General features: G+C 42.1%; 1 protein-coding gene and 1 pseudogene across 1 annotated transcript in view; both read left to right on the plus strand.

Moving 5' to 3' along the window:
• Positions 1-22,695, plus strand: part of LOC139419371 (cell adhesion molecule 2-like) — a 478,628-nt gene that overhangs the window by 23,228 nt on the left and 432,705 nt on the right. The gene's annotated exons all lie outside the window — the stretch shown is intronic.
• Positions 8,568-22,695, plus strand: part of LOC139419786 (uncharacterized) — a 33,654-nt pseudogene continuing 19,526 nt past the window's right edge.

Raw genomic sequence — 22,695 nt, forward strand, 5'->3', positions numbered from 1 at the left:
TAGAGTAACTCTCTCAGCCCAGTTAACCTAATAGAGTAACTCTCTCAGCCAGTTAACCTAATAGAGGAACTCTCTCAGCCAGTTAACCTAATAGAGTAACTCTCTCAGCCAGTTAACCTAATAGAGTAACTCTCTCAGCCCAGTTAACCTAATAGAGTAACTCTCTCAGCCCAGTTAACCTAATAGAGTAACTCTCTCAGCCAGTTAACCTAATAGAGTAACTCTCTCAGCCCTCAGCCCAGTTAACCTAATAGAGTAACTCTCTCAGCCCTCAGCCCAGTTAACCTAATAGAGTAACTCTCTCATCCCTCAGTCCAGTTAACCTAATAGAGTAACTCTCTCGGCCAGTTAACCTAATAGAGTAACTCTCTCGGCCAGTTAACCTAATAGAGTAACTCTCTCAGCCAGTTAACCTAATAGAGTAACTCTCTCAGCCCTTAGCCCAGTTAACCTAATAGAGTATCTCTCTCAGCCAGTTAACCTAATAATGTCTCTCTCTCTGTCTCTCTGTCTCTCTCTGTCTCTCTCTCTCTCTCTCTCTCTGTCTCACTCTCTCTCTTCAGGACTCAGCATTAATGATGGCTTATGATCACTTAATCCACTTCTTTCATCCCCCTCTCTCCCTCCTCTGCTGAGATATGCTAGAAGGATGGATGAGCGGATGAAGGGATGATGTGCGGTCTAGAGAGGACTGATATCTCCTACAGTGGTTGTCACTTACATAAGCGTGTGATGATTTGAATATTGAGACTGGTTACGTAAGGACATGATCTGAGAGAGACAGAGAGAGAGACAGGCTCTCATCCACAGTGGCAGTCTTTCCCAGCCTCCTTTTCCCAGGCTATACAGCGTGGCTCTCATCTACAGTGGCAGTCTTTCCCAGCCTCCTTTTCCCAGGCTATACAGCGTGGCTCTCATCCACAGTGGCAGTCTTTCCCATGCTCCCTTTCCCAGGCTATACAGCGTGGCGCTCATCCACAGTGGGAGTCTTTCCCAGCCTCCCTTTCCCAGGCTATACAGCGTGGCGCTCATCCACAGTGGCAGTCTTTCCCAGCCTCCCTTTCCCAGGCTATACAGCGTGGCGCTCATCCACAGTGGCAGTCTTTCCCAGCCTCCCTTTCCCAAGGAGGCTGGGACTACAGACACACTGTATAGCCATGCAGGTTTAAAATGTCTCCTCTGGGTCAGCTTTGGCAGTGACACAGGCTGACGAGCTGAGTGCCTGTCAGGAGCCAGGGCTATTAAATGATCACAGAGCTGCTTTCCCCAGACACACACACAGACTCTGCATTCTGCTGTCTAAAGGGGGGTACATTCGTCTGTCTAATGGGGGTACATTCTTCTGTCTAATGAGGGTACATTCTGCTGTCTAATGGGGGTACATTCTGCTGTCTAATGGGGGTACATTCTGCTGTCTAATGGGGGTACATTCTGCTGTCTAATGGGGGTACATTCTGCTGTCTAATGGGGGTACATTCTGCTGTCTAATGGGGGTACATTCTGCTGTCTAAAGGGGGGTACATTCTGCTGTCTAATGGGGGGAACATTCTGCTGTCTAATGGGGGTACATTCTGCTGTGTAACGGGGGGTACATTCTGCTGTGTAAAGGGGGTACATTCTGCTGTGTAAAGGGGGTACATTCTGCTGTGTAAAGGGGGGTACATTCTGCTGTCTAAAGGGGGGGTACATTCTGCTGTCTAATGGGGGTACATTCTGCTGTCTAATGGGGGTACATTCTGCTGTCTAATGGGGGTACATTCTGCTGTCTAATGGGGGTACATTCTGTGAGAGTGATGGCCACTCCAATACTTGGACTATGTTGTCATTCAGCCATTTTGCCACAACTTTGGAAGTTTGCTTGGGGTCATTGTCCATTTGGAAGACCCATTTGCAACAAAGCTTTAACTTACTGCCTGATGTCTTGAGATGTTGCTTCAATATATCCACATAATTTTCCTTCCTCACAATGTCATCTATTTTGTGAAGTGCACCAGTCCCTCCTGCAGCAAAGCACCCCCACAGCATGATGCTGCCACCCCCGTGCTTCACGGTTGGGATGGTGTTCTTTGGCTTGCAAGCCTCCTTTTTCCTCCAAGCATAACGATGGTCATTATGGCCAAATAGTTATATTTTTGTTTCATCAGACCAGAGGACATTTCTCATAAAAAGTACAATCTTTGTCCCCATGTGCAGTTGCAAACCGTAGTCTGGCTTTTTTATGGTGGTTTTGGAGCGGTAGATTCTTCCTTTCTGAGCGGTTTTCACGTCGATACAGGACTCCTTTTACTGTGGATATAGATACTTTTGTACCTGTTTTCACCAGCATCTTCAAAAGTTGTTCTGGGATTGATTTGCACTTTTTGCAGCAAAGTACGTTCATCTCTAGGAGACAGAACGCGTCTCCTTCCTGAGCAGTATGACGGCTGCGTGGTCCCATGGTGTTTATACTTGCATACTATTGTTTGTACAGAACGTGGTACCTTCAGGCATTTGGAAATTGCTCCCAAGGATGAAACAGACTTGTGGAGGTCTACAATTTTTTTCTGATGTCTTGGCTGATTTCTTTAGATTTTCCCATGATGTCAAGCAAAGAGGCACTGAGTTTGAAGGTAGGCTTTGAAATACATCCACAGGTACACTTCCAATTGACTCAAATTATGTCAATTAGTCTATCAGAAGTTTCTAAAGCCATGACATAATTTTCTGGAATTTTCCAAGCTGTTTAAAGGCACAGTCAACTTAGTGTATGTAAACTTCTGACCCACTGGAATTGTGACACAGTGAATTATAAGTGAAATAATCTGTCTAAACAATTGTTGGAAAAATGACTTGTGTCATACACAAAGTAGATGTCCTAACCGGCTTGCCAAAACTATAGATTGTTAACAATACATTTTTGGAGTGGTTGAAAAACGAGTTTTAATGACTCCAACCTAAGTGTATGTAAACTTCTGACTTCAACTGTAAGTAACGTTAGCTAGCGAGCCAGCCAGCTAACATTAGCTAGCCAGCTAACAGTATGATTTAATTAACTTAAAGGTCCCCAAAGCACACACATCCCTGGGTCACTCGTCTTTTCAGTTCGCTGCAGCTAGCGATTGGTATGAGCTGCAACAAACACTCACACTGGACAGTTTTATCTCCATCTCTTCATTCAAAGACTCCATCATGGACACTCTTACTGACAGCTGTGGCTACTTTGCGTGATCTATTGTTGTCTCTACCTTCTTGCCCTTTGTGCTGTTGTCTGGGCCCAACAATTTTTGTACCGTATTTTTGCTTCTACCATGTTGTGTTGCTGCCATGTTATTGTCATGTGTTGCTGTCATGTTATTGTCATGTGTTACTGCCATGTTATTGTCACGTTATTGTCATGTGTTGCTGCCATGTTATTGTCATGTGTTGCTGCCATGTTATTGTCATGTGTTGCTGTCATGTTATTGTCATGTGTTGTTGCCATGTTATTGTCATGTGTTGCTGCCATGTTATTGTCATGTGTTGCTGCCATGTTATTGTCATGTGTTGCTGTCATGTTATTGTCATGTGTTACTGCCTTGTTATTGTCATGTGTTGATGCCATGTTATTGTCATGTGTTGCTGCCATGTTATTGTCATGTGTTGCTGCCATGTTATTGTCATGTGTTGCTGTCATGTTATTGTCATGTGTTGCTGCCATGTTATTGTCATTTGTTGATGCCATGTTATTGTCATGTGTTGATGCCATGTTATTGTCATGTGTTGCTGCCATGTTATTGTCATGTGTTGCTGCCATGTTATTGTCATGTTATTGTCATGTGTTGCTGCTATGTTATTGTCATGTGTTTCTGCCATGTTATTGTCATGTGTTGCTGTCATGTTATTGTCATGTGTTGCTGCCATGTTATTGTCATGTGTTGCTGCCATGTTATTGTCATGTGTTGCTGTCATGTTATTGTCATGTGTTACTGCCTTGTTATTGTCATGTGTTGATGCCATGTTATTGTCATGTGTTGCTGTCATGTTACTGTCATGTGTTGATGCCATGTTATTGTCATGTGTTGCTGCCATGTTATTGTCATGTGTTGCTGCCATGTTATTGTCATGTGTTGATGCCATGTTATTGTCATGTGTTGATGCCATGTTATTGTCATGTGTTGATGCCATGTTATTGTCATGTGTTGCTGTCATGTTATTGTCATGTGTTGCTGCCATGTTATTGTCATGTGTTGCTGCCATGTTATTGTCATTTGTTGATGCCATGTTATTGTCATGTGTTGATGCCATGTTATTGTCATGTGTTGATGCCATGTTATTATCATGTGTTGATGCCATGTTATTGTCATGTGTTGATGCCATGTTATTGTCATGTGTTGATGCCATGTTATTGTCATGTGTTGATGCCATGTTATTGTCATGTGGTTCTGGGGCGGCAGGGTAGCCTAGTGGTTAGATTGTTGGACTAGTAACCGAAAGGTTGCAAGTTCAAATCCCAGAGCTGCCCCTGAACAGGCAGTTAACCCACTGTTCCTAGGCCGTCATTGAAAATAAGAGTTTGTTCTTAAATGACTTGCCTAGTTAAATAAAGGTAAAATAAAAAAATTAATGTGGTTCTGCCATGTTGTGTTGTTGCCATGTTGTGTTGCTGCCATGTTATTGTCACCATGTTATTGTCATGTGTTGCTACCATGTTATTGTCATGTGTTACTGCCATGTGATGTTGTTGCCATGTTATTGTCATGTGTTACTGCCATGTTATTGTCATGTGTTGCTACCATGTTATTGTCATGTGTTGCTGTCATGTTATTGTCATGTGTTGCTGCCTTGTTATTGTCATGTGTTGATGCCATGTTATTGTCATGTGTTGATGCCATGTTATTGTCATGTGTTGCTGTCATGTTATTGTCATGTGTTACTGCCTTGTTATTGTCATGTGTTACTGCCATGTTATTGTCATGTTATTGTCATGTGTTGCTGCCATGTTATTGTCATGTGTTGCTGCCATGTTATTGTCATGTGTTGCTGTCATGTTATTGTCATGTGTTACTGCCTTGTTATTGTCATGTGTTGATGCCATGTTATTGTCATGTGTTGATGCCATGTTATTGTCATGTGTTGCTGTCATGTTATTGTCATGTGTTACTGCCTTGTTATTGTCATGTGTTGATGCCATGTTATTGTCATGTGTTGCTGTCATGTTATTGTCATGTGTTGCTGCCATGTTATTGTCATTTGTTGATGCCATGTTATTGTCATGTGTTGATGCCATGTTATTGTCATGTGTTGCTGCCATGTTATTGTCATGTGTTGCTGCCATGTTATTGTCATGTTATTGTCATGTGTTGCTGCTATGTTATTGTCATGTGTTTCTGCCATGTTATTGTCATGTGTTGCTGTCATGTTATTGTCATGTGTTGCTGCCATGTTATTGTCATGTGTTGCTGCCATGTTATTGTCATGTGTTGCTGTCATGTTATTGTCATGTGTTACTGCCTTGTTATTGTCATGTGTTGATGCCATGTTATTGTCATGTGTTGCTGTCATGTTATTGTCATGTGTTGATGCCATGTTATTGTCATGTGTTGCTGCCATGTTATTGTCATGTGTTGCTGCCATGTTATTGTCATGTGTTGATGCCATGTTATTGTCATGTGTTGATGCCATGTTATTGTCATGTGTTGATGCCATGTTATTGTCATGTGTTGCTGTCATGTTATTGTCATGTGTTGATGCCATGTTATTGTCATTTGTTGATGCCATGTTATTGTCATGTGTTGATGCCATGTTATTGTCATGTGTTGATGCCATGTTATTATCATGTGTTGATGCCATGTTATTGTCATGTGTTGATGCCATGTTATTGTCATGTGTTGATGCCATGTTATTGTCATGTGTTGATGCCATGTTATTGTCATGTGGTTCTGGGGCGGCAGGGTAGCCTAGTGGTTAGATTGTTGGACTAGTAACCGAAAGGTTGCAAGTTCAAATCCCAGAGCTGCCCCTGAACAGGCAGTTAACCCACTGTTCCTAGGCCGTCATTGAAAATAAGAGTTTGTTCTTAAATGACTTGCCTAGTTAAATAAAGGTAAAATAAAAAAATTAATGTGGTTCTGCCATGTTGTGTTGTTGCCATGTTGTGTTGCTGCCATGTTATTGTCACCATGTTATTGTCATGTGTTGCTACCATGTTATTGTCATGTGTTACTGCCATGTGATGTTGTTGCCATGTTATTGTCATGTGTTACTGCCATGTTATTGTCATGTGTTGCTACCATGTTATTGTCATGTGTTACTGCCATGTGATGTCGTTGCCATGTTATTGTCATGTGTTACTGCCATGTGATGTTGTTGCCATGTGTTACTGCCATGTTATTGTCATGTGTTACTGCCATGTTATTGTCATGTGTTACTGCCATGTTATTGTCATGTGTTACTGCCATGTTATTGTCATGTGTTACTGCCATGTTATTGTCATGTGTTGCTGCCATGTTATTGTCATGTGTTGCTGCCATGTTATTGTCATGTGTTGTTGCCATGTTATTGTCATGTGTTACTGCCATGTTGTGTTGCTGGCATGTTGTTGTCATCTGTTGCTGCCATGTTATTGTCATGTGTTGCTGCCATGTTGTGTTGCTGCCATGTTGTGTTGCTGGCATGTTGTTGTCATCTGTTGCTGCCATGTTATTGTCATGTGTTGATGCCATGTTGTGTTGCTGCCATGTTATTGTCATGTGTTGCTGGTGTTGCTGCCATGTTGTTGTCATGTGTTGCTGCCATGTTGTGTTGCTGCCATGTTATTGTCATGTGTTGTTGCCATGTTATTGTCATGTTTTACTGCCATGTTGTGTTGCTGCCATGTTGTGCTGCTACCATGTTGCGTTGCTACCATGTTGTGCTGCTGCCATGTTGTGCTGCTGCCATGTTATTGTCATGTGTTGTTGCCATGTTATTGTCATGTGTTACTGCCATGTTATTGTCATGTGTTACTGCCATGTTATTGTCATGTGTTGTTGCCATGTTATTGTCATGTGTTGTTGCCATGTTATTGTCATGTGTTACTGCCATGTTGTGCTGCTGCCATGTTATTGTCATGTGTTGTTGCCATGTTATAGTCATGTGTTGCTGCCATGTTATTGTCATGTGTTGCTGCCATGTTATTGTCATGTGTTGTTGCCATGTTATTGTCATATGTTACTGCCATGTTGTGTTGCTGCCATGTTGTTGTCATGTGTTGCTGCCATGTTATTGTCATTTGTTGCTGCCATGTTGTTGCTGCCATGTTATTGTCATGTGTTGCTGGTGTTGCTGCCATGTTGTTGTCATGTGTTGCTGCCATGTTGTGTTGCTGCCATGTTATTGTCATGTGTTGTTGCCATGTTATTGTCATGTGTTACTGCCATGTTGTGTTGCTGCCATGTTGTGCTGCTACCATGTTGCGTTGCTACCATGTTGTGCTGCTGCCATGTTGTGCTGCTGCCATGTTATTGTCATGTGTTGTTGCCATGTTATTGTCATGTGTTACTGCCATGTTATTGTCATGTGTTACTGCCATGTTATTGTCATGTGTTGTTGCCATGTTATTGTCATGTGTTGTTGCCATGTTATTGTCAAATCAAATCAAATAAAATCAAGTCATGTGTTACTGCCATGTTGTGCTGCTGCCATGTTATTGTCATGTGTTGTTGCCATGTTATTGTCATGTGTTACTGCCATGTTATTGTTGTGTGTTGTAGTCATGTTGTGCTGCTGCCATGTTGTGCTGCTGCCATGTTGTGCTGCTGCCATGTTGTGCTGCTGCCATGTTGTGTTGCTGCCATGTTGTGCTGCTGCCATGTTTTTGTTCTGTGTTGTAGTTATGTTGTGTTGCTACCATGTTGTGTTATTGTCTTAGATCTATTTTTATGTAGGGTTGTAGTGTCTCTTTTGTCATGACGTGTTTTGTCCAACATTCTTATTTTTAATCCAAGCCCCCGTCCCCACAGGAGGCCTTTTACCTCTTGGTTGGCCATCATTGCAAATAAGAATGTGTTCTTAGTTGACTTGTCATGTTAAATAATAAAAACAATTAAATGTCTCTTAAAAATGCATATAAACATGTTCAAATGTAATGAGAAATCAGGCTTGGGCTTCTACTTTCTAAGTTCTATCTCAGATGTTGCTGGTGATCCATTTACGGTTTGGAAAACAGTTAATGCATTGAAGCATGGAAATTCCTCTCCTTCTCTGCCTAAGCAAGTTGTGTCAGACTCCGGAATCATTAATGAGAAAAATTAGAAGTGAAGCTTTTAATCAGCATTTTATCTCGGCTGGATTTTTATTTGAAGGAAATGGTGGTTTAATTGACCCTGGTGAGCCAGACGACTGCCTGCCCCTCTCCCAGCCTCCAGTCTAATCAATAAACTTTGATTTGATTTAGCCCGATGGTAGTTTCATCAACAACAAGTGAATCTGTTTCCTTTCAGCAACTTTCTACTGGTGATGTCCTAGAAGACCTGATTAAGATTGATGTAAATAAATCCACTGGAGCTGAAGTGCTTGATCCTTTTGTGCTGTAGGTTTCTGGTCCTCTGACTGCATCACCTTTAACACAAATGTTTAACCTTTACAAGTATTTCTGGTACCATCCCCAGGGTCTGGAAGGAGGCCCATATATTACCCCTGGTACCATCCCCAGGGTCTGGAGGAGGCCCATACACTCCCCCTGGTACCATCCCCAGGGTCTGGAAGGAGGCCCATATACTCCCCCTGGTACCATCCCCAGGGTCTGGAAGGAGGCCCATATACTCCCCCTGGTACCATCCCCAGGGTCTGGAAGGAGGCCCATACACTCCCCCTGGTACCATCCCCAGGGTCTGGAAGGAGGCCCATACACTCCCCCTGGTACCATCCCCAGGGTGTGGAAGGAGGCCCATATACTCCCCCTGGTACCATCCCCAGAGTCTGGAAGGAGGCCCATATACCCCCCCTGGTACTATCCCCAGAGTCTGAAAGGAGGCCCATATACTCCCCCTGGTACCATTCCCAGGGCCTGGAAGGAGGCCCATATACTCCCCCTGGTACCATCCCCAGATGTTTTTCCTGGAGGGAAGTGGCTTCTTTGCTGCCCTTCTTGACACCAGGCCATCCTCCAAAAGTCTTCGTCTCACTGTGCGTGCAGATGCACTCACACCTGCCTGCTGCCATTCCTGAGCAAGCTCTGTTCTGGTGGTTCCCCGATCCCACAGCTGAATCAACTTTAGGACTTTCTGGACTTTCTTGGGCGCCCTGAAGCCTTCATAACAGTTGAACCACTCTCCTTGAAGTTCTTGATGATCCGATAAATGGTTGATTTATGTGCCATCTTACTGGCAGCGATATCCTTGCCTGTGAAGCCCTTTTTGTGCAAATCAATGATGGCGAGACATGTTTCCTTGCAGGTAACACTCACACCTGTGTTAAAGAGACAATCACTGACATGATGTCAGCTGGTCCTTTTGTGGCAGGGCTGAAATGTAGTGGGAATGTTTTTTGGGGATTCAGTTCATTTGCATGGCAAAGAGGGACTTTGCAATTAATTGCAATTCATCTGATCACTCTTCATAACATTCTGGAGTATATGGAAATTGCCAGTATACAAACTGAGGCAGTAGACTGTGAAAGTTAATATTTGTGTCATTCTCAAAACTTTTGGCCACGTCTGTACATACAGGTGAAGTCGGAAGTTTACATACACCTTTTCCAAATACATTTAAACTCAGTTTTTAAAAAATAATTCCTGATATTTAATCCTCGTAAAAATGGCCGGTCTTTTATTTTATTAAAAAAATATACAAATGTACATTACTGTAAACATTTATTAACGTTGCTATGGAACAGGGGGGCAGTTGCTATGGAACAGGGGGGCAGTTGCTATGGAACAGGGGGGCAGTTGCTATGGAACAGGGGGGCAGATGCTATGGAACAGGGGGGCAGTTGCTATGGAACAGGGGGGCAGTTGCTATGGAACAGGGGGGCAGTTGCTATGGAACAGGGGGGAATTTGCTATGGAACAGGGGGGCAGTTGCTATGGAACAGGGGGGTAGTTGCTATGGAACAGGGGGGCAGTTGCTATGGAACAGGGGGGCATTTGCTATGGAACAGGGGGGCATTTGCTATGGAACAGGGGGGCAGTTGCTATGGAACAGGGGGGCATTTGCTATGGAACAGGGGGGCATTTGCTATGGAACAGGGGGGCAGTTGCTATGGAACAGGGGGGCATTTGCTATGGAACAGGGGGGCATTTGCTATGGAACAGGGGGGCAGTTGCTATGGAACAGGGGGGCAGTTGCTATGGAACAGGGGGGCAGTTGCTATGGAACAGGGGGGCAGTTGCTATGGAACAGGGGGGCAGTTGCTATGGAACAGGGGGGCAGAATGGTAAGGTCTTGAATTCCAGAAGTAGCTAAAGGATCACTGTTTATTATGTGTTGGTGTCTGTGGTTGTGTCTGTGTCTGTGGTTGTGTCTGTGGTTGTGTCTGTGCCTGTGTCTGTGCCTGTGTCTGTGTCTGTGGTTGTGCCTGTGGTTGTGCCTGTGGTTGTGGTTGTGCCTGTGTCTGTGTCTGTGGTTGTGTCTGTCTGTGGTTGTGTGGTTGTGTCTGGTTCTGGTTGTGCCTCTGGTTGTGCCTCTGGTTGTGTCTGTGGTTGTGCCTGTGGTTGTGTCTGTGTCTGTGTCTGTGGTTATGGTTGTGTCTGTGGTTGTGTCTGTGGTTGTGGTTTTCTGTGGTTGTGTCTGTGTCTGTGTGTGGTCGTGTATGTGTCTGTGTGTGGTCGTGTATGTGTCTGTGTGTGGTCATGTATGTGCCTGTGTGTAGTCGTGTATGTGTCTGTGTGTGGTCGTGTATGTGTCTGTGTGTGGTTGTGTGTGTGTGTGTGTGTGTGGTTGTCTGTGGTTGTGTGTGTGTGTGTGTGTATATCCTGGGGAGCTTAGAGGTCAACTGAATGTTTGATGCTCAGCTGAGAGGTTGGTCTTTGGTTCGGTGGAGTACAGCTTTGCACAACGACTGGCAATCAACAGGCTAGTAGGACACACACACACACACACACACACACACACACACACACACACACACACACACACACACACACGTGCCCAGGCACTCAGACGTAGTGTATTAGCAACAAGCTCTGGCTTATTGCAAAATTAGATGTTTTTCCATGTTTCTCCAAATGGCAAATTTAGAAGTTGTAAGAACAAGTGCCTTTCACTGGGATTGAATTCGTGACCCTCGGAGCCGGAGCTCGCAAATTACCCCTATCCTCCACCCCCAATATATTAGGTACACATCTCAAGGGGTTAAGGGTTACGGTTTGGGTTACAGAAACATCTATAAGGGTTAAAATAAGGAGTTATTTCCAATTCGTTAACCGTTCAGGTATTACTTCCTACTGGTTGATTTAAGGATTAAGGTTGGGGAGAGGGTTGATTAATCTCATTAAGGTTGGGGAGAGGGTTGATTAACCTCAGGTAGTTCGCTGTTTGATTGTCATTCTATTAGTGTTCTGACTCAACCACAACACACTACTGTGTCTCCTGACATCCTGCTGTGTGTGTGTGTGTGTGTGTGTGTGTGTGCACGTGAGTTTGTGTGTGTGCGTGTGTCTGTCGGCGTGTGTGCTTGTGTGTCTAAGAGCAGGTATGGTAAATGTCAAAATAAATGTTTTTAAAGCACAACTATCAATTTGCCACTTTGTTGCCATGGTTTATGTTCATATCTCTCTCAAACACATAGAAAAGTGTCGCTGAGGTTAGGAGTCTACTTTCTTTTTTTACCAATTTACATCATGGTGTTTATTATTTTATTTATTTTATTTTACCCTTATTTTACCAGGTAAGTTGACTGAGAACACATTCTCATTTACAGCAACAACCTGGGGAATAGTTACAGGGGAGAGGAGGGGGATGAATGAGCCAATTGTAAACTGGGGATTATTAGGTGACCGTGATGGTTTGAGGCCAGATTGGGAATTTAGCCAGGACACCGGGGTTAACACCCCTACTCTTACGATAAGGGCCATGGGATCTTTAGTGACCACAGAGAATCAGGACATCCGTTTAAAGTCCCATCTGAAAGACGGTACCCTACACAGGGCAATGTCCCCAATCACTGCCCTGGGGCATTGGGATATTTTCAGTCCAGAGGATAGAGTGCCTCCAACACCACTTCCAGCAGCATCTGGTCTCCCACCCAGAGACTGACCGGGACCTGCTTAGCTTCAGAGGCAAGCAGTGGGATCCAGGGTGGTGTGCTGGAAGTTTAGAACTACTCTGTATTTCTTCAGGATCGGTGTCCCGTCCACGGGACGGTTGAGCTAACGTACGGCTGAGCTAACGTAGGCTAATACGATTAGCATGAGGTTGTAAGTAAAAAAACATTCCCAGGCCATAGACATATCTGATATTGGCAGAAAGCTTACATTCTTGTTAATCTAACTGCACTGTCCAATTTACAGTAGATATTACAGTGAAATAATACCATGTTATTGTTTGAGGAGAGTGCACAATTTTGAACATGAAAAGTTATTAATAAACACTTTAGGAACGTGTGGGCAGTCTTGATACAAAATTCTGAACAGAAATTGGTTCATTGGATCAGTCTAAAACATTGCACATACACTGATGCCATCTAGTGGCCAAAATCTAAATTGCACCTGGGCTGGAATAATACATTTTGGCCTTTCTCTTGCATTTCAAAGATGATGATACAAAAAAATACAAAAGAGAGGTTGTTTTTTTTCTATACATTATCTTGTACCAGATCTATTTTGTTATATTCTCCTACATTCCTTTCACATTTCTCAAACTTCAAAGTGTTTCCTTTCAAACGGTATTAAGAATATGCATATCCTTGCTTCAGGACCTGAGTTACAGGCAGCTAGATTTGGGTATGTAGTTTTTGGCAAAAATTGAGAAAAAAAAGGGCGGAACCTGCAAATTGGAGTGGGTCAAGGGTGTCTGGGATGATTGTGTTGATGTGAGCCATGACTAGCCTTTCATAGCATTTCATGGCTACAGATGTGAGTGCTATGGGGTGATAATCATTTGGGCGGTCTTGATACAAAATGTTGATCAGATATGCAATGGTTCATTGGTCTAAATCGTTGCACATACACTGCTGCCATCTAGTGCTCAATATCTAAATTGCACCTGGGCTGGAATAATACATTATGGCCTTTCTCTTGGATTTCAAAGATGATTGTACAAAAAAATGTTTTTTTGTATTATCTTTTCCCAGATCTATTGTTATATTCTCCCACATTCCCTTCACATTTCCACAAATTTCAAAGTGTTTCCTTTCAAATAGCACCAAGAATATGCACGTGTTATTTCTTACATTAGTACCCCAGGTCATCTTAGGTTTCATTACATACAGTCGAGAAGAACTACTGAATATAAGATCAGCATCAACTCACCATCAGTACGACCAAGAATATGTTTTTCGCGACGCGGATCCTGTGTTCTGCCTTACAAACAGGACAACGGAGTGGATCCTATGCAGCGACCCAAAAAAACGACTCCGAAAGAGAGGGAAACGAGGCGGTCTTCTGGTCAGACTCCGGAGACGGGCACAGCGCGCACCACTCCCTAGCATTCTTCTTGCCAATGTCCAGTCTCTTGACAACAAGGTTGATGAAATCCGAGCAAGGGTAGCATTCCAGAGGGACATCAGAGACTGTAACGTTCTTTGCTTCACGGAAACGTGGCTTACTGGAGAGACGCAATCCGAAGCGGTGCAGCCAACAGGTTTCTCCACGCATCGCGCAGACAGGAAAAAACATCTTTCTGGTAAAAAGAGGGGCGGGGGCGTATGCCTTATGACTAACGTGACATGGTGCGATGAAAGAAACATACAGGAACTCAAATCCTTCTGTTCACCTGATTTAGAATTCCTCACAATCAAATGTAGACCGCATTATCTACCAAGAGAATTCTCTTCGATTATAATCACAGCCGTATATATCCCCCCCCAAGCAGACACATCGATGGCTCTGAACGAACTTTATTTAACTCTCTGCAAACTGGAAACAATTTATCCGGAGGCTGCATTCATTGTAGCTGGGGATTTTAACAAGGCTAATCTGAAAACAAGACTCCCCAAATTTTATCAGCATATCGATTGCGCAACCAGGGGAGGAAAGACCTTGGACCATTGTTACTCTAACTTCCGCGACGCATATAAGGCCCTGCCCCGCCCCCCTTTCGGAAAAGCTGACCACGACTCCATTTTGTTGATCCCTGCCTACAGACAGAAACTAAAACAAGAGGCTCCCACGCTGAGGTCTGTCCAACGCTGGTCCGACCAAGCTGACTCCACACTCCAAGACTGCTTCCATCACGTGGACTGGGAGATGTTTCGTATTGCGTCAGATAACAACATTGACGAATACGCTGATTCGGTGTGCGAGTTCATTAGAACGTGCGTTGAAGATGTCGTTCCCATAGCAACGATTAAAACATTCCCTAACCAGAAACCGTGGATTGATGGCAGCATTCGTGTGAAACTGAAAGCGCGAACCACTGCTTTTAATCAGGGCAAGGTGTCTGGTAACATGACCGAATACAAACAGTGCAGCTATTCCCTCCGCAAGGCTATCAAACAAGCTAAGCGCCAGTACAGAGACAAAGTAGAATCTCAATTCAACGGCTCAGACACAAGAGGCACGTGGCAGGGTCTACAGTCAATCACGGACTACAGGAAGAAACCCAGCCCAGTCACGGACCAGGATGTCTTGCTCCCAGGCAGACTAAATAACTTTTTTGCCCGCTTTGAGGACAATACAGTGCCACTGACACGGCCTGCAACGAAAACATGCGGTCTCTCCTTCACTGCAGCCGAGGTGAGTAAGACATTTAAACGTGTTAACCCTCGCAAGGCTGCAGGCCCAGATGGCATCCCCAGCCGCGCCCTCAGAGCATGCGCAGACCAGCTGGCCGGTGTGTTTACGGACATATTCAATCAATCCCTATACCAGTCTGCTGTTCCCACATGCTTCAAGAGGGCCACCATTGTTCCTGTTCCCAAGAAAGCTAAGGTAACTGAGCTAAATGACTACCGCCCCGTAGCACTCACATCCGTCATCATGAAGTGCTTTGAGAGACTAGTCAAGGACCATATCACCTCCACCCTACCTGACACCCTAGACCCACTCCAATTTGCTTACCGCCCAAATAGGTCCACAGACGATGCAATCTCAACCACACTGCACACTGCCCTAACCCATCTGGACAAGAGGAATACCTATGTGAGAATGCTGTTCATCGACTACAGCTCGGCATTCAACACCATAGTACCCTCCAAGCTCGTCATCAAGCTCGAGACCCTGGGTCTCGACCCCGCCCTGTGCAACTGGGTACTGGACTTCCTGACGGGCCGCCCCCAGGTGGTGAGGGTAGGCAACAACATCTCCTCCCCGCTGATCCTCAACACTGGGGCCCCACAAGGTTGCGTTCTGAGCCCTCTCCTGTACTCCCTGTTCACCCACGACTGCGTGGCCACGCACGCCTCCAACTCAATCATCAAGTTTGCGGACGACACAACAGTGGTAGGCTTGATTACCAACAACGATGAGACGGCCTACAGGGAGGAGGTGAGGGCCCTCGGAGTGTGGTGTCAGGAAAACAACCTCACACTCAACGTCAACAAAACTAAGGAGATGATTGTGGACTTCAGGAAACAGCAGAGGGAACACCCCCCTATCCACATCGATGGAACAGTAGTGGAGAGGGTAGCAAGTTTTAAGTTCCTCGGCATACACATCACAGACAAACTGAATTGGTCCACTCACACAGACAGCATCGTGAAGAAGGCGCAGCAGCGCCTCTTCAACCTCAGGAGGCTGAAGAAATTCGGCTTGTCACCAAAAGCACTCACAAACTTCTACAGATGCACAATCGAGAGCATCCTGGCGGGCTGTATCACCGCCTGGTATGGCAACTGCACCGCCCTCAACCGTAAGGCTCTCCAGAGGGTAGTGAGGTCTGCACAACGCATCACCGGGGGCAAACTACCTGCCCTCCAGGACACCTACACCACCCGATGTCACAGGAAGGCCATAAAGATCATCAAGGACATCAACCACCCGAGCCACTGCCTGTTCACCCCGCTATCATCCAGAAGGCGAGGTCAGTACAGGTGCATCAAAGCTGGGACCGAGAGACTGAAAAACAGCTTCTATCTCAAGGCCATCAGACTGTTAAACAGCCACCACTAACACTGAGTGGCTGCTGCCAACACACTGACACTGACTCAACTCCAGCCACTTTAATAATGGGAATTGATGGGAAATGATGTAAATATATCACTAGCCACTTTAAACAATGCTACCTTATATAAATGTTACTTACCCTACATTATTCATCTCATACGCATACGTATATACTGTACTCTATATCATCGACGGTATCCTTATGTAATACATGTATCACTAGCCACTTTATACTATACTATGCCACTTTGTTTACATACTCATCTCATTTGTACATACTGTACCCGATACCATCTACTGTATCTTGCCTATGCTGCTCTGTACCATCACTCATTCATATATCCTTATGTACATATTCTTTATCCCCTTACACTGTGTACAAGACAGTAGTTTTGGAATTGTTAGTTAGATTACTTGTTATTACTGCATTGTCGGAACTAGAAGCACAAGCATTTCGCTACACTCGCATTAACATCTGCTAACCATGTGTATGTGACAAATAAAATTTGATTTGATTTGATTATCCTTGCTTCAGGGCCTGAGCTACAGGCAGTTAGATTTGGGTAATTTTACACAATGTTAAAGGCGTGGAACCTAATAGATTTCCCGACAGAATAACTGTCTTATTATAAACTGTGAAACACTTAAATAACACTGTGAAGCACTGTTATAACACTATATCAAATGTATTTATAAATCCCTTCGTACATCAGCTGATATCTCAAAGTGCTGTACAGAAACCCAGCCTAAAACCCCAAACAGCAAGCAATGCAGGTGTAGAAGCACGGTGGCTAGGAAAAACTCCCTAGAAAGGCCAAAACCTAGGAAGAAACCTAGAGAGGAACCAGGCTATGAGGGGTGGCCAGTCCTCTTCTGGTTGGGCCGGGTGGAGATTATAACAGAACATGGCCAAGATGTTCAAATGTTCATAAATGACCAGCATGGTCAAATAATAATAATAATAATCACAGTAGTTGTCGAGGGTGCAGCAAGTCAGCACCTCAGGAGTAAATGTCAGTTGGCTTTTCATAGCCAATCATTGAGAGTATCTCTACCGCTCCTGCTGTCTCTAGAGAGTTGAAAACAGCAGGTCTGGGACAGGTAGCACGTCCGGTGAACAGGTCAGGGTTCCATAGCCACAGGCAGAACAGTTGAAACTGGAGCAGCAGCACGGCTAGGTGGACTGGGGACAGCACGGAGTCATCATGCCAGGTAGTCCTGAGGCATGGTCCTAGGGCTCAGGTCCCCCGAGAGAGAGAGAGAAAGAGAGAATTAGAGAAAGCATACTTAAATTCACACAGGACACTGGAGAAATACTCCAGATATAACAAACTGACCCTAGCCCCCCGACGCATAAACTACTGCAGCATAAATACTGGAGGCTGAGACAGGAGGGGTCAGGAGACACCGTGACCCCATTCAATGAAACCCCTGGAGAGGGCCAAACAGGAAGGATATAACCCCACCCACAGCCCCCACACCACTAGAGGGATATCTTCAACCACCAACTTACCATGCTGAGAGAAGGCTGAGTATAGCCCACAAAGATCTCCACCTCGGCACAACCAAAGGGGGGGCGCCAACCCAGACAGGAAGACCACGTCAGTGACTCAACCCACTCAAGTGACGCACCCCTCCTAGGGACGGCATGGAAGAGCCCCAGTAACCCAGTGACTCGGCCCCTGTAATACTGTTAGAGGCAGAGAACCCCAGTGGAGAGAGGGGAACCGGCCAGGCAGAGACAGCAAGGGCGGTTCGTTGCTCCAGTGCCTTTCCGTTCACCTTCACACTCCTGGCCCGGACAACACTCAATCATAGGACCTACTGAAGAGATGAGTCTTCATTAAAGGTTGAGACCGAGTTTGCGTCTCTGACATGGGTAGGCAGACCATTCCATAAAAATGGAGCTCTATAGAAGAAAGCCCTGCGTCCAGCTGTTTGCTTAGAAATTCTAGGGACAATTAGGAGGCATAAGTCTTGTGACCGTAGCGTATTTGTAGGTATGTACGGCAGGACCAAATCAGAGAGAGAGGTAGGAGCAAGCCCATGTAATGCTTTGTAGGTTAGCAGTAAAACCTTGAAATCAGCCCTTGCCTTAAAAGGTCATTTACCACCTTCACAAGTGCCGTCTCAGTGCTATGATTGGGTCTAAAACCAGACTGAAGCATTTCATATACATTGTTTGTCTTCAGGAAGGCAGTGAGTTGCTGCGCAACAGCTTTTTCAAATTGTTTTGAGAGGAATGGTAGATTCGATATAGGCCTTTAGTTTTTATATTTTCTGGGTCAAGGTTTTTCTTTTTCAAGAGAGGCTTTACTACTGCCACTTTTGGTGAGTTTGGAACACATCCGGTGGATAGAGAGCCGTTTATTATGTTCAACATAGGAGGGCCAAGCACAGGAAGCAGCTCTTTCAGTAGTTTAGTTGGAAAAGGGTCCAGTATGCAGCTTGAAGGTTTAGAGGCCATGATTATTTTCATCATTGTGTCAAGAGATATAGTACTAAAACACTTGAGTGTCTCTCTTGATCCTAGGTCCTGGCAGAGTTGTGCACACTCAGGACAACAGAGCTTTGGAAGGATACGCAGATTTAAAGAGGAGTCCGTAATTTGCGTTCTAATGATCATGATCTTTTTGCCAAAGAAGTTCATGAATTTATTACTGCTGAAGTGAAAGCCATCCTCTCTTGGGGAATGATGCTTTTTAATTAGCTTTGCGACAGTATCAAAAATAAATTTCGGAATGTTCTTATTTTCCTCAATTAAGTTGAAAAAATAGGATGATCGAGCAGCAGTGAGGGCTCTTCGATACTGCACGGTACTGTCTTTCCAAGCTAGTCGGAAGACTTCCAGTTTGGTGTGGCACCATTTCCGTTACAATTTTCTGGAACCTTGCTTCAGGTCTCTGGTATTTTCTGTGTACCAGGGAGCTAGTTTCTTATGACAAATGTTTTTAGGGGTGCAACTGCATCTAGGGTATTACGCAAGGTTAAATTGAGTTCCTCAGTCAGGTGGTTAACAGATTGTTGTCCTCTGACGTCCTTGGGTAGGCAGAGGGATTCTGGAAGGGCATCAAGGAATCTTTGGGTTGTCTGTGTTGTCTTTTTAGCACAACTTTTGATACTCCTTGGTTGGGGTCTGAGCAGATTATTTGTTGCGATTGCAAACGTAATAAAATGGTGGTCCGATAGTCCAGGATTATGAGGAAAAACATTAAGATCCACAACATTTATTCAATGGGACTATATACCACTATTATATCGCTATTATACCACTATGTACCACTATATACCACTATTATATCACTCTATACCACTATATACCACTATTATACCACAATATACCACTATTATATATCTATATACCACTATGTACCACTATGTCACTGTTATATCTCTATTATACCACTAACATTATTATATCACTATTTTACCACTATTATACCACTATATACATCTATATACCACTATATACCACTATTATACCACTAACACTATGTCACTGTTATATCACTATTATACCACTATTATATCACTATTATACCACTACCACTATTATACCACTATACCACTATATATCACTATTATACCACTATTTATACCACTATTATATCAATATTATACCACTAAATATCACTATTATATCACTATTATACCACTATTATCACAATTATATCACTATATACCACTATTATACCACTATATACCACTATTATATAACTATTATACCACTATTATATAACTATTATATCACTATTATACCACTATTATATCACTATATACCACTATTATATCACTATATACCACTATTATACCCCTATTATACAACTACATACCACTATTATACCATTATTAGACCACTAACACTATAGACCACTATTAGACCACTATTATACCACTCTTATACCACTATATACCACTATTATACCACTAACACTATTATATCACTATTATATCACTATTATACCACTACCACTATTATCAGTATTATATCACTATTATATCATTGTTATATCACTATTATACCACTAACACTATTATACCACTAACACTATTATATCACTATTAGACCACTATTATACCACTAACACTATTATACCACTAACACTTATAACACTATTATACCTCTACCACTATTATACCACTATTATACAACTAACACTATTATACCACTAACACTATTATAACACTATTATACCACTAACACTATTATAACAGTATTATACCACTAACACTATTATACCACTAACACTATATCACTATTATATCACTATTATACCACTATTATACCACTATTATATCACTATTATACCACTAACACTATTATATCACTATTATATCACTATTATACCACTACCACTATTATCAGTATTATATCACTATTATATCATTGTTATATCACTATTATACCACTAACACTATTATACCACTAACACTATTATATCACTATTATACCACTATTATACCACTAACACTATTATATCACTATTATACCACTATTGTACCACTAACACTATTATATCACTATTATATCAGTATTATACCACTACCACTATTATCAGTATTATATCACTATTATATCATTGTTATATCACTATTATACCACTATCACTATTATATCACTATTATATCACTACCACTATATACCACTATTAGACCACTATTATACCACTATACCACTATTATACCACTAACACTATTATACCACTAACACTGTTATACCACTAACACTATTATACCACTATTATACCACTAACACTATTATACCACTAACACTTATAACACTATTATACCACTATCACTATTATATCACTATTATATCACTATTATACCCCTATTAAACCACTATTGTAACACTATTATACCACTATATACCACTATTTTACCACTACCACTATTATACCACTAACACTATTATATCACAATTATATCACTATTATACCACTATTATACCACTAACACTATTATAACACTATTATACCACTACCACTATTATCACTATTATATCACTATTATATCATTGTTATATCACTATTATACCACTACCACTATTATATCACTACTATACCACTACCACTATTATATCACTATTATACCACTACCATTATTATACCACTATATACCACTATTAGACCACTATTATACCACTATTACACCACTATTATACCACTATTATACCACTAACACTATTATACCACTAACACTATTATATCACTATTATACCACTAACCCTATTATACCACTATTGTACCACTAACACTATTATACCACTATACCACTATTATACCACTATTATATTACTATTATTCCACTAATACTATTATACAACTATTATACCACTATTATACCACTAACACTATTATACCACTATACCACTATTATACCACTATTATATTACTATTATACCACTAACACTATTATACCACTATTATACCACTAACACCATTATATCACAATTATACCACTAACACTATTATACCACTATTATACCACTAACACTATTATACCACTATTATACCACTAAGACTATTATACCACTTATATCACCTCCACTATTATACCACTACCACTATTATACCACTATTATACCACTAACACTATCATATCACTATTATACCACTAACACTATTATACCACTATTATATTACTATTATACCACTAACACTATTATAACACTATTATACCACTAACACTAGTATACCATTAACACTATTATACCACTACTATACCACTAACACTATTATACCACTATTATACCACTAACACTATTATACCACTACTATACCACTAACACTATTATACCACTATTATACCACTAACACTATTATACCACTACTATACCACTAACACTATTATACCACTATAATACCACTAACACTATTATATCACTATTATACCACTAACACTATTATACCACTAACACTATTATACCACTATTATACCACTAACACTATTATACCACTAACACTATTATACCACCATTATACCACTAACACTATTATACCACTATTGTACCACTACCACTATTATACCACTAACACTATTATACCACTAACACTATTATACCACCATTATACCACTAACACTATTATACCACTAACACTATTATACCACTATTGTACCACTACCACTATTATACCACTATTATATCACTATTATACCACTAACACTATTATAACACTATTATATCACTAACACTATTATACCACTAACACTATTATACCACTATTATACCACTAACACTATTATACCACTATATACCACTATTAAATCACTAACACTATTATACCACTAACACTATTATACCACTATTAAATCACTAACACTATTATACCACTATTATACCACTATTATACCACTAACACTATTATACCACTAACACTATTATATCACTATTATATTGCTGTTATATCACTATACCACTAACACTATTATACCACTATTATACCACTACCACTATTATACCACTATTATATCACTATTATAACACTTAACACTAT

This window comes from Oncorhynchus clarkii, chromosome 10 (assembly GCF_045791955.1).
Source record: "Oncorhynchus clarkii lewisi isolate Uvic-CL-2024 chromosome 10, UVic_Ocla_1.0, whole genome shotgun sequence".
Taxonomy (NCBI): domain Eukaryota; kingdom Metazoa; phylum Chordata; class Actinopteri; order Salmoniformes; family Salmonidae; genus Oncorhynchus; species Oncorhynchus clarkii.